This window comes from Plecotus auritus (genome assembly GCF_963455305.1).
Source record: "Plecotus auritus genome assembly, chromosome: 4".
Lineage (NCBI taxonomy): Eukaryota > Metazoa > Chordata > Mammalia > Chiroptera > Vespertilionidae > Plecotus > Plecotus auritus.
The window spans coordinates 164,210,440-164,220,901 of NC_137775.1; the positions used below are offsets into that span (position 1 = coordinate 164,210,440).

General features: G+C 39.6%; 1 pseudogene across 1 annotated transcript; it reads right to left on the minus strand.

Annotated features, from left to right (window-relative positions):
* Positions 1 to 8,778: 8,778 nt before the first annotated feature.
* LOC308246202 (ATP-dependent RNA helicase DDX39A-like) lies at positions 8,779 to 10,037 on the minus strand (annotated as a pseudogene). The gene has a single exon. The product of its transcript is annotated as an ATP-dependent RNA helicase DDX39A-like (transcript).
* Positions 10,038 to 10,462: the final 425 nt, after the last annotated feature.

Below are 10,462 nucleotides of genomic sequence, written 5' to 3' on the forward strand. Positions count from 1 at the left end.
GCGACTGGCTTGCACGCGGAGACCACGCCATCTTGAAGGGGAAAGTGGATGTTATCGGAAACCTGAAAATATACAACTGTGGCACCCACCGAACAGCTGCGAACCCCAGAACACCAGTCCCCAATTAGTGCAAACACATGGATTCAGAGGAGCTCTACACTCCACCATGGAAAGGTCAGATTTCGCCTGGGATAAGGTGAGGTCTCTGCTCCCGGCAGGAGAGAGAAACGTGCGCACTGCGGGAGCTGGAGGACCGGGGAAGTCTGCGCCTAGAAAAATCCGTGGCTGTTGGAGCTGGCATGATCCGTGAATGTGGAAGGGGGTCCTCAGAGCTGCTAACAGAAGGGATCTCTAAAAAGCAACCCATTTTGATCTGACACAAAAGGACCTAAAAATTTTAAGTGTGCCTAAAAATTCTAAGTGTGCTGGCTGCTTAGACCCAAGTGGGGAAAAAGACTGCACAGACTTGCACACAGCCCTGGAGTTCGCACACTTACACTGGCTCCTTTTTTTTTTTTTTCTTTTTTCTTTTTCTTCTTTAAATCCTTGCTTCTGATTACTAAGCCCAATACATAAGATCATCCAATTGGGGACACCCTAAGAGACTGCAGGGGAAAGTTGTTTTTCTGGAACCTGGGGATCAGAGCGGTGAATAACCATCAGAGAACCAGCTCTGGGGCAACCCACTCCCACAAACCCGTATTGAGTGCCACAGGGAAAGCAGGATCTAAGCACTATAGATCCTAGAGAGGACCTATAGACCCGGAGGTCAATCGGAAACACTGCCACCCAGGGGTTGAATCACAAATTGATTCTTGTGTAATCAAAAATAAAGGAATACAAGAAATTAAGACACATTGCCTGCTTAAAAATCAGGACTGGCTTACAACACTGAGGAGCAGTGAAAACGCAGGGAACTGCAATACTGTCCTGACTAGGAAACAGGCGTGCCAAACAGAACAGTAGAGGAAGTGAATGACTAATTTTTTTCTTTTTTCCTCACTTGATTTTACCTTTTTAATTATTATGTTTTTATTTTCAATCAGTATTATTACTACTACTATTTTACCTTTTTTTAAAAAAATATTTTATTTTGTCTTTATTTTATTTTGGGATTAGTGTTCTACATTCTATTTTTATCTTTCCTTTAGCATCATTTTACTCTATCTCAACTTTACCTTTATGCCATTACTCTCTTCCTAACTTTTCCCCTTTTGTTGTCCTGTTTCTCTTACCCTTTTCCTGCTTTAGATTTTCCCTATTCTTTCTTTTTACCCCCTATTAAAATTTCACCCTACTTATATATCTAATTTCCAATCCCCTTTTCCAAGTTCATACACACATCTCTCTTCTCTGTCTTCACTATCCAAAAAATTGTTTTTCCCTCTGTTTTTTTGTTGTTGTTTGCTTGAATGTTGATTATATGGATTTTTTATGCTTATTTGTGAGATTGTTTTGCTTATTCTTTTGTTTGCTTGTTCTGTTTTTGTTTGTTTTTTGCTTCTGTTTTCCCTTGCCTCGTTTGATATTAGTTGTTGTTTGTAGTTTGTATTCATTGCCAGGTACTTGTTGCTGGCATTTGTTGGGATTAGTGGCTGTTCTATTGGAGTTTTTCCCCCATATATATAGTTTGTTCCCCACTTCTTTCTTATTCTCTTTCTTTTCTCTCTTACTTTTTTTTTCCTTTTCCGAATTTCATTTTTGCACTCCTTTCTTTCTTTTTTTTTTCTCTTCTTCTTTCTCTCCTATCTTCTAATTTGCCTTTCTCTGGTGGTCACCTTTATTTGGGGTTATTAATATTGTGAATATATTTCTGTTCAGTGCCTTGTGCATTGTACCTGGTTGTGATGTATTTTGTGCCTTTAAATCAACGCAGGAGAGAGAGAACTACATAACCAGACACCCAGAGAAGAGAGACCATGGGGAGACAAAGAAACAGCCCATATATGAAAGAAAAGCAGGCATCACCAGAAAAGGAAGTAAACAAAATGGAGGCAAGCAACATGTCAGAGAAAGAATTCAGAGAAATGGTCATAAGGTGGCTGAAAAGAATGGAAGACAAATTGGACAATATGTGTAAGAACCAAGAGGAAATGAAGAAGAACCAAGAAGAAATGAAAAATGGCATCGCTGCTGTAAAGAACTCAATAGAAAGCATCAAGAGTAGACTAGAAGAAGCAAAGGACCGCATCAGTGAGCTAGAAGACAAGGTAGGAAAAATACCCAAGTAGAGCAGCTTCTAGAAAAAATACATTAAAAAGCAGGAGGAGAGCCTAAGGAAACTTTGGGACAACACGAAACAAAACAACATCTGCATAATAAAGGTTCCAGAAGGAGTGGAAACTGAGCAAGGAATAAAAAACCTGTTTGAAGAAAGAATGACAGAAAACTTCCCTGATATAGGGAAGAAAAAACCCACACAAATCCAAGAAGGTCACAGAGTCCCAAGCAAAATGAGCCCCAAAAGACCGATGCCAAGGCACATTATAATTAAATTGGCAAACACCAACGACAAAGTAAGAATCTTAAAAGCAGCCAGAGAGAGACAGAAAGTTACCTACAAAGGAACCCTCATCAGACTAGCGACTGATTTCTCAACAGAAACTCATCAGGCCAGAAGGGAATGGAATGAAATATACAAAGTCATGCAAAGGAAGGGTTTGAATCCAAGAATACTGTCCCCAGCAAGGCTATTAATCAAAATTGATGGTGAAATCAGGAGCTTCACAGACAAAAAAGGACTAAGGGAATTTATTACCACCAAACCATCAATGCAAGAAATGCTAAAGGGTCTGCTGTAAAAAAAAAAAAAAAAGAAAAGAAAGAGGAAGCGAAGAAGGAATACAGGGGTAAAGAATAAAAATGGCGACAAATAAGTACCTATCAATAATAACTTTAAATGTAAATGGATTAAATGCCCCAATCAAAAGACATAGGGTAATGGATAGGATTAGAAAACACGACCCACATATCTGCTGTCTACAAGAAACCCACTTCAGAAAAAAAGACACACACAGACTGAGGGTGAAGGGATGGAAAAAGGTTTTTCAGGCGAATGAAAATGAAAAAAAAAGCTGGGGTAGCAATACTTATATCTGACAAATTAGATCTCAAAGTGAAGGACATAACAAGAGATAAGGAAAGCCACTTCATAATACTAAAGGGAGCAATCCAACCAGAAGAAATAACTCTGGTAAACATATATGCACCCAATACAGGAGCACCCAAATACATAAAAAAAACTCCTGGAGGATATCAAGGGAGAGATTGACAGCAATACAATCATAGTAGGAGACTTTAATACCCCACTATCACCATTGGACAAATCCTCTAAACAAAAATTCAGCAAAGAAACATCAATCCTAAATGACTCACTAGACCAGATGGAATTAATTGACATCTTCAGAACATTTCACCCCAAAGCCACAGAATATACATTCTTCTCAAGTGCACATGGGTCATTTTCAAAGATAGACCATATGTTGGGTCACAGGCAAAGCCTCTTCAAATTCAAGAAGATAGAAATCATATCAAGCATCTTCTCAGATCACAGTGGCATAAAACTGGAAATCAACTACAATAAAAACAACCCCCCCAAAAAATCAAACACATGGAGACTAAACAGCATGTTATTAAACAATGACTGGGTTACCTGAGAGATCAAAGAAGAAATAAAAAACATCATGGCAACAAATGACAATGAAAACACAACAATCCAAAATCTACAGGACACAGCAAAAGCAGTCTTGAGAGGGAAGTTCATAGCTCTACAAGCTTACTGCAATAAAAACAAGAAACAATGGTAATAAATTATTTAACCCTACAACTCAAAGAGTTAGAAAGAGAGCAACAAGAAAAGCCCAGTGTAAGCAGAAGGAAGGAAATAATAAAGATCAGAGTGGAGATAAACGACATTGAGACCAAGAAAACAATAAAAAAGATCAACAAAACCAAGAGCTGGTTCTTTGAAAGAATAAACAAAATTGATGAACCTCTAGCCAGGCTCACCAAGAATCAAAGAGAGCAGACCCAAATAAACAAAATCAGAAATGAAAGAGGAGGAATAACAACAGACCCCACTGAAATACAAAGGAATGTTAAAAAATACTATGAACAACTCTATTCCAACAAACTGGACAACCTGGAGGAAATGGACATATTCCTAGAAAAATATAACCTTCCAAAACTCAATCAGGAAGAATCTAAACATCTCAATAGGCCAATAACTATGGAAGAAATTGAAGCAGTCATCAAAAAGCTTCCAGCAAACAAAAGCCCGGGGCCAGACAGCTTCACAAGGGAGTTTTACCAAACATTCAAGGAAGAACTAAAACCTATCCTCCTCAGACTATTCCAAAAAATTCAAGAGGAAGGAACATATCCAAGCTCCTTCTATGAAGCCAGCATCACCCTAATACCAAAACCAGATAAAGACAACACAATGAAAGAGAATTACAGGCCAATATCCCTCATGAACATAGATGCTAAAATCCTCAACAAAATTCTAGCAAATTGGATCCAGCAGTACATCAGAAAGATCATACACCATGACCAAGTAGGATTTATCCCAGGAATGCAAAGATGGTACAATATCCACAAATCAATAAACATGATATATCACATAAATTGAGAGATAAAAATCACACAGTCATATCAATTGATGCAGAAAAAGCATTTGACAAATTCCAACACCCTTTCTTGATAAAAACTCTCAAGGTGGGAATAGAAGGATCATACCTCAACATAATAAAAGCCATATATGATAAACCCACAGCTAACATCATACTCAATGGGCAAAAACTAAAATCATTTTCCCTAAGAACAGGAACAAGACAGGGATGCCCACTCTCACCACTCCTGTTCAACATAGTACTGGAAGTATTAGCCATTGCAATTAGACAAGAAGAAGAAATAAAAGGCATCCAAATTGGAAAAGAAGAAGTAAAGCTGTCCTTATTTGCAGATGACATGATATTGTACATAAAAACCCCGAAAGACTCCATCAAAAAACTAATAGACTTAATAAATGAATTCGGAAATGTAGCAGGATACAAAATTAATGCCAAGAAATCTATGGCATTTCTATACACCAATAGTGAACTACAGAAAGAGAGACTAAAAAAGCAATCCCATTTACCATTGCACCAAAAAAATTAAGATACCTAGGAATAAACTTAACTAAGGGGGTAAGATGTAAATGCGGAAAACTATAGGACACTGAAAAAAGCGATAGAGGAAGACGTAAACAGATGGAAGAACATACCATGTTCATGGATTGGTAGAATCAACATCATTAAAATGTCCATACTACCCAAAGCAATCTATAGATTCAATGCACTCCCCATTAAAATACCAATGGCATATTTCACAGACCTAGAAAGAACTCTCCAAAAATTCATCTGGAATAAAAAAAAAAAAGACCCTGAATAGCCACAGCAATCCGAGAAAGAAGAACAAAGTAGGTGGGATCTCAGTACCAGATTTCAAGCTGTATTACAAAGCCACTGTTCTCAAAACAGCCTGGTACTCGCACAAGAACAGACATATAGACCAATGGAATAGAATAGGGAATGCAGATATAGACCCAAACCACTATGCACAATTAATATTTGACAAACGAGGCATGAACATACAATGGAGTCAAGACAGTCTCTTCAATAAATGGTGTTGGGAAAATTGGACAGATACAAGATACATGCAAGAAAATGAAGCTAGACCACCAAGTTACACCATACACAAAAATAAACTCAAAATGGATACAGGACTTAAACATAAGACGAGAAACCATAAAAATACTAGAGGAATCCACAGGCAGAGAAATCTCAGACATATGCCAAAGCAGTTTCTTCACCAATACTACTCCTAGGGCAATGGAAGCTAAAGAGAAAATAAACAGGTGGGACTACATCAAAATGAAAAGCTTTTTCACAGCAAAAGAGACCATCAACAAAACAACAAGAAAGCCCACTGTATGGCAGAACATATTTGCAAATGTTATCACTGATAAAGGTTTAATCTCCAACATCTACAGGGAACTTATACAACTTAATACAGGGAAGATAAATGATCCAATAAAAAAATGGGCAACGGACCCAAATAGAATCTTTTCAAAAGAAGACAGAAGGAAAGCCAAGAGACACATGAAACATGCTCAAAGTCACTAATTATCCGAGAGATGTAAATCAAAACGTCAATGCAGTACCATCTCACACCTGTCAGAATGGCAATCATCAACAAATCAACAAACGACAAGTGTTGGCAAGGACGTGGAGAAAAAGGAACCCTCATGCACTGCTGGTGGGAATGCAGACTGGTGTAGCCACTGTGGAGAACAGTATGGAGTTTCTTCAAAAAACTAAAAATGGAGCTACCATTTGACCCAGTAATCCCACTTCTAGGAATATATCCCAAGAAACTAGAAACACCAATCAGAAAGGATATATGCACCCCTATGCTCATGGAAGCACAATTCACCATAGCTAAGATTTGGAAACAGCCTGAATGCCCATCAGCAGATGAGTGGATTAGAAAACTATGGTACATCTACACAATGGAATACTACGCTGTTATAAAAAAGAAGGAATTCTTACCATTTGCAGCATCATGGATGGACCTGGAGAGCATTATGTTAAGTGAAATAAGTCAGGCAATGAAAGAAAAATACCACATGATCTCACTTACTTATGGAAAATAAAGAACATTATAACCTGATGAATGAAAAAATAGATACAGAGGCAGTAAAACACCCAACAGATTGTCAAATTACAACGGGAAGGCTGAGGAGTGTTGGGGAGGGAGGGAAATAGATCAACCAAAGGACTTGTATGCATGCATATAAGCACACCAATGGACACAAGTCACTGGGGGGGTGGGATGAGGGCATGTGACAGGGGGTAGGGGAGGCTGGGGGAAGGTCAATGAGGGAAAAAAAGGAGATATATGTACTAATATATGTAATACTTTAAACAATAAACAAATTATTTTAAAAAATAAAAAAACACAAATCACAGGGTCTCTGTTTTTTTAATAGTGGCTTTATTCTCCTTACATACACTGAGTGGCCAGATTATTATGATCTCTGAATGCATAATAATCTGGCCACTCAGTGTATATCCTATATAATAAAAGGCTAATATGCAAATTGTCCCCTTGACCAGGAGTTCGACCAGCAGGCAGGCTGGCCAACCGCCCATGTCCCCTCCCCTGGCTGCACCCCTCCCATGCACGAATTCATGCACCGGGCTTCTAATACACACACACACACACACACACACACACACACACACACACACTGAGTGGCCAGATTATTATGCGTTCAGAGATCATAATAATCTGGCCACTCAAGTGTATATTGTACTTATTGATTTATTTAAACTTCCACCATGTTTTTAAATCACTTTTTCTTTGTATTTTATTTTCATTTTTTCCTATGATCTGTTGGATTGGTAATTAAAAACATTCTTCCCTGTGCCATTTTAGGATACATTATATTACTCTTTTTATTTTATATATTGTCTTTTACTTTTAGCTATTTTTATTAAAAAATTATTCAACTGTACATATAGGTATAACAACCAATGTGCCCACCTCTCAGCTTTACAAAGTTTTGATAACTCTTAACATTTGGCTACAACTGCCTTAGATTTATAAATTAAGAAAAAAAATTACAGGTTCAGTTGAAGCCCCTGTGTACAACCTGATTAATCTCATTTTCCTTTTTTTCCTCTTGAGAATTAACCTTTGTCATGAATTTGATGTTTATTAATTCTATGAATGTTTTAAATTTTTGTTCTATATTTTCTAGTTAAACAATATGTTTCAATAGTTTTAAATGTTTTGCTAGTTAAAACATAAATAATTTAGCTTTCTTGTCAACATCAAATTTTTACATTCATTCATGTTTGTTTACTATTATATACATCTGGTTCATCATTTTAGTTCCCATATAGTAGTGTAACATATATACATTTTTCCTTCATTCTTCTGTTGATGAATTTTTTTTCTCTTAAGTTTTTCTTATTTCAAGCAACATTAGAATGATGTTATTTTTTTAAAAATATATATTTTATTGATATTTTACAGAGAGGGAGGGAGAGGGATAGAGAGCTAGAAACATCGATGAGAGAGAAACATCGATCAGCTGCCTCCTGCACACCTCCCACTGGGGATGTGCCTGCAACCAAGGTACATGCCCTTGACCAGAATCGAACCCGGGACCCTTCAGTCCGCAGGCCGACGCTCTATCCACTGAGCCAAAACGGTCTCGGCTAGAATGATGTTCTTTTACATTTCTTCAAGTGCACATGCATGAAAATTTCTTTAAAGCAACTCTTTTATGTACTCCCTAAAATAATTTTAAACTAAGTGATTTCTTGCACAATTTCAAGATAATACTTAAATTTTTTCATTTCAAATTTGAATAGTGGCAAATGTGACGTTTGACTTTTTGTAAATATTGATATTTTAAAATACAACTGTTTAGATATCAAAATAGGTTGGTAGCACCATCACCATCAATATAAAGAAACATAAGCTCTATCATCTATCATATAATATTCTGAAATTTCATTGTTTTTATTTTCTTCTTGAATTCACATTTCCATTCTAATCAACATTTTTATCCTAATGCAGTGTTTTTTTTTTTCATAATAAAAATTTATTCTTACACAAATCTACAGTTTTTGAACAGTAAAAAGAAAGCCCCACTGTCGCCTAGAAAGAGAACTTGAAGCAGCACGTGGGAAGCAGGGTGGCTCCGGAATGTCAGGTGTGTGGTTACTAGCTCTGCTCAATGTATGTGGAGATGTCAGTTTCTTCAGGAAGCTCTGCCACATTTACTTCAAACCTGTCCTGAACATCACTGAGGATTTTGGCATCATTCTCATCAGACACAAAAGTGATAGCCAGGCCTTTGGTGCCAAAGCGACCCGCACGTGCCCCCTGGTGGAGGCAGTTGTCCGAGTCCTCAGGCACGTCATAATTATGTCATAATTGAGGACGATGTTGACTCGCTCAATGTCTATCCCTTGGCCAAACAGATTGGTGGCCACCAGGATCCGCCCCTGAAAGTCTTTGAACTGCTGATAGCATGATAGGCGCTCCTCTTGGGCCATGCCCCTATGGATGGCGATGGCCAGGAAGTTCTGCTCCACGAGTAGCTGGGCCAGGGCCATGCAGCACTGCACCGACTTCACGAAGATCACCACCTGATGAAACTCTAGCACATCCAGGAGGTAGAAGAGTTTATGATTCTTTTCGCCGTCTTTGAGCCTGTCATAGTACTGCTGCAGTCCACAAACACCTCCATGGGATCTTGCATGAACTTCCTGCAGACAGGCCAGATCTCCTTGCTCAGGGTGATGCTGAACATCATGCACTGCTTCTTGTATGGTGTCAGGTGAAAGATCTGTACATCCCGCCGCATGTCCATCTGCTCCAGCATCTTGTCATACTCATCTAGCACGAAGCGCTTCATGTTTCTCAGGTTGAGGCTTCTGTTCCGCATGAGTGCCAAGATGCATCCTGGAGTCCCCACCACGACGTGGGACAGTTCTTCTTCAACACCTCTTTGTCCTTCTTGATAGAAAGACCCCCAAGGAGCACGGACACCTTGACACTGGGCATGTACTTGGAGAAGCGCTCATACTCCTTGCTTATGCGAAAGGCCAGCACCCGAGTGTGGCACATGACCAGGGCTGTCACCTGTCCATTGACGGCTCAATCTGCTGTAGGGTGGCCAGCACAAAGACTACAGTCTTGCCCATTCCAGACTTGGCCTGGCATAGGACATCCATGCCCAAGATGGCTTGGGGAATACACTCGTGCTGAACCTCAGATGGATGCTCAAAGCCATAGTCCACTATGGCCCTCAGGAGCTCAGGCTTCAGCAGAAAGTCTCGGAAGTCAGAGTTGTGGATGGAAACGTAGGACCCCTTGACATCTTTCTTGGGGGGAGCTGGGGTGCTCTCTGCAGGTGCCTGGGGCTCTTCATCTTCCTCATAATCCAGAAGCTCATTTTCCACATCCTGTTCCACCATAATACTGGTTCCCCGTTAGCCTCTGCGGGCTCCAAGAGTCGACCCTCTATGTTTGCCCATCCCATGCCCCAACCCCTAATGCAATTTTTGATGTTTGAAAATATTTTCTCCCATACAATCGTGGTCTCAGCACGAACTGCGGCTGGGTCCCCTCCCGGAGCTGCGGGCTTGGACGCGGAGTCTGCGCCATCTTGATCCGGAAAGTGGAGCTTATCTGAAGCCTGAGAATCCACAACGGCGGCACCCCAGGAACAGCTGCGAGCCCCAGAACAACGCTCCCCAACTGGCGCAAGCACACGGGTTCAGAGAAGCTCTACACTCCACTACGGAAAGGTCAGATTTCGCCTGGGATAAGGAGATAGAGAACTACATAACCAGACACCCAGAGAAGAGAGACCATGGGGAGACAAAGAAGCAGCCCGCAT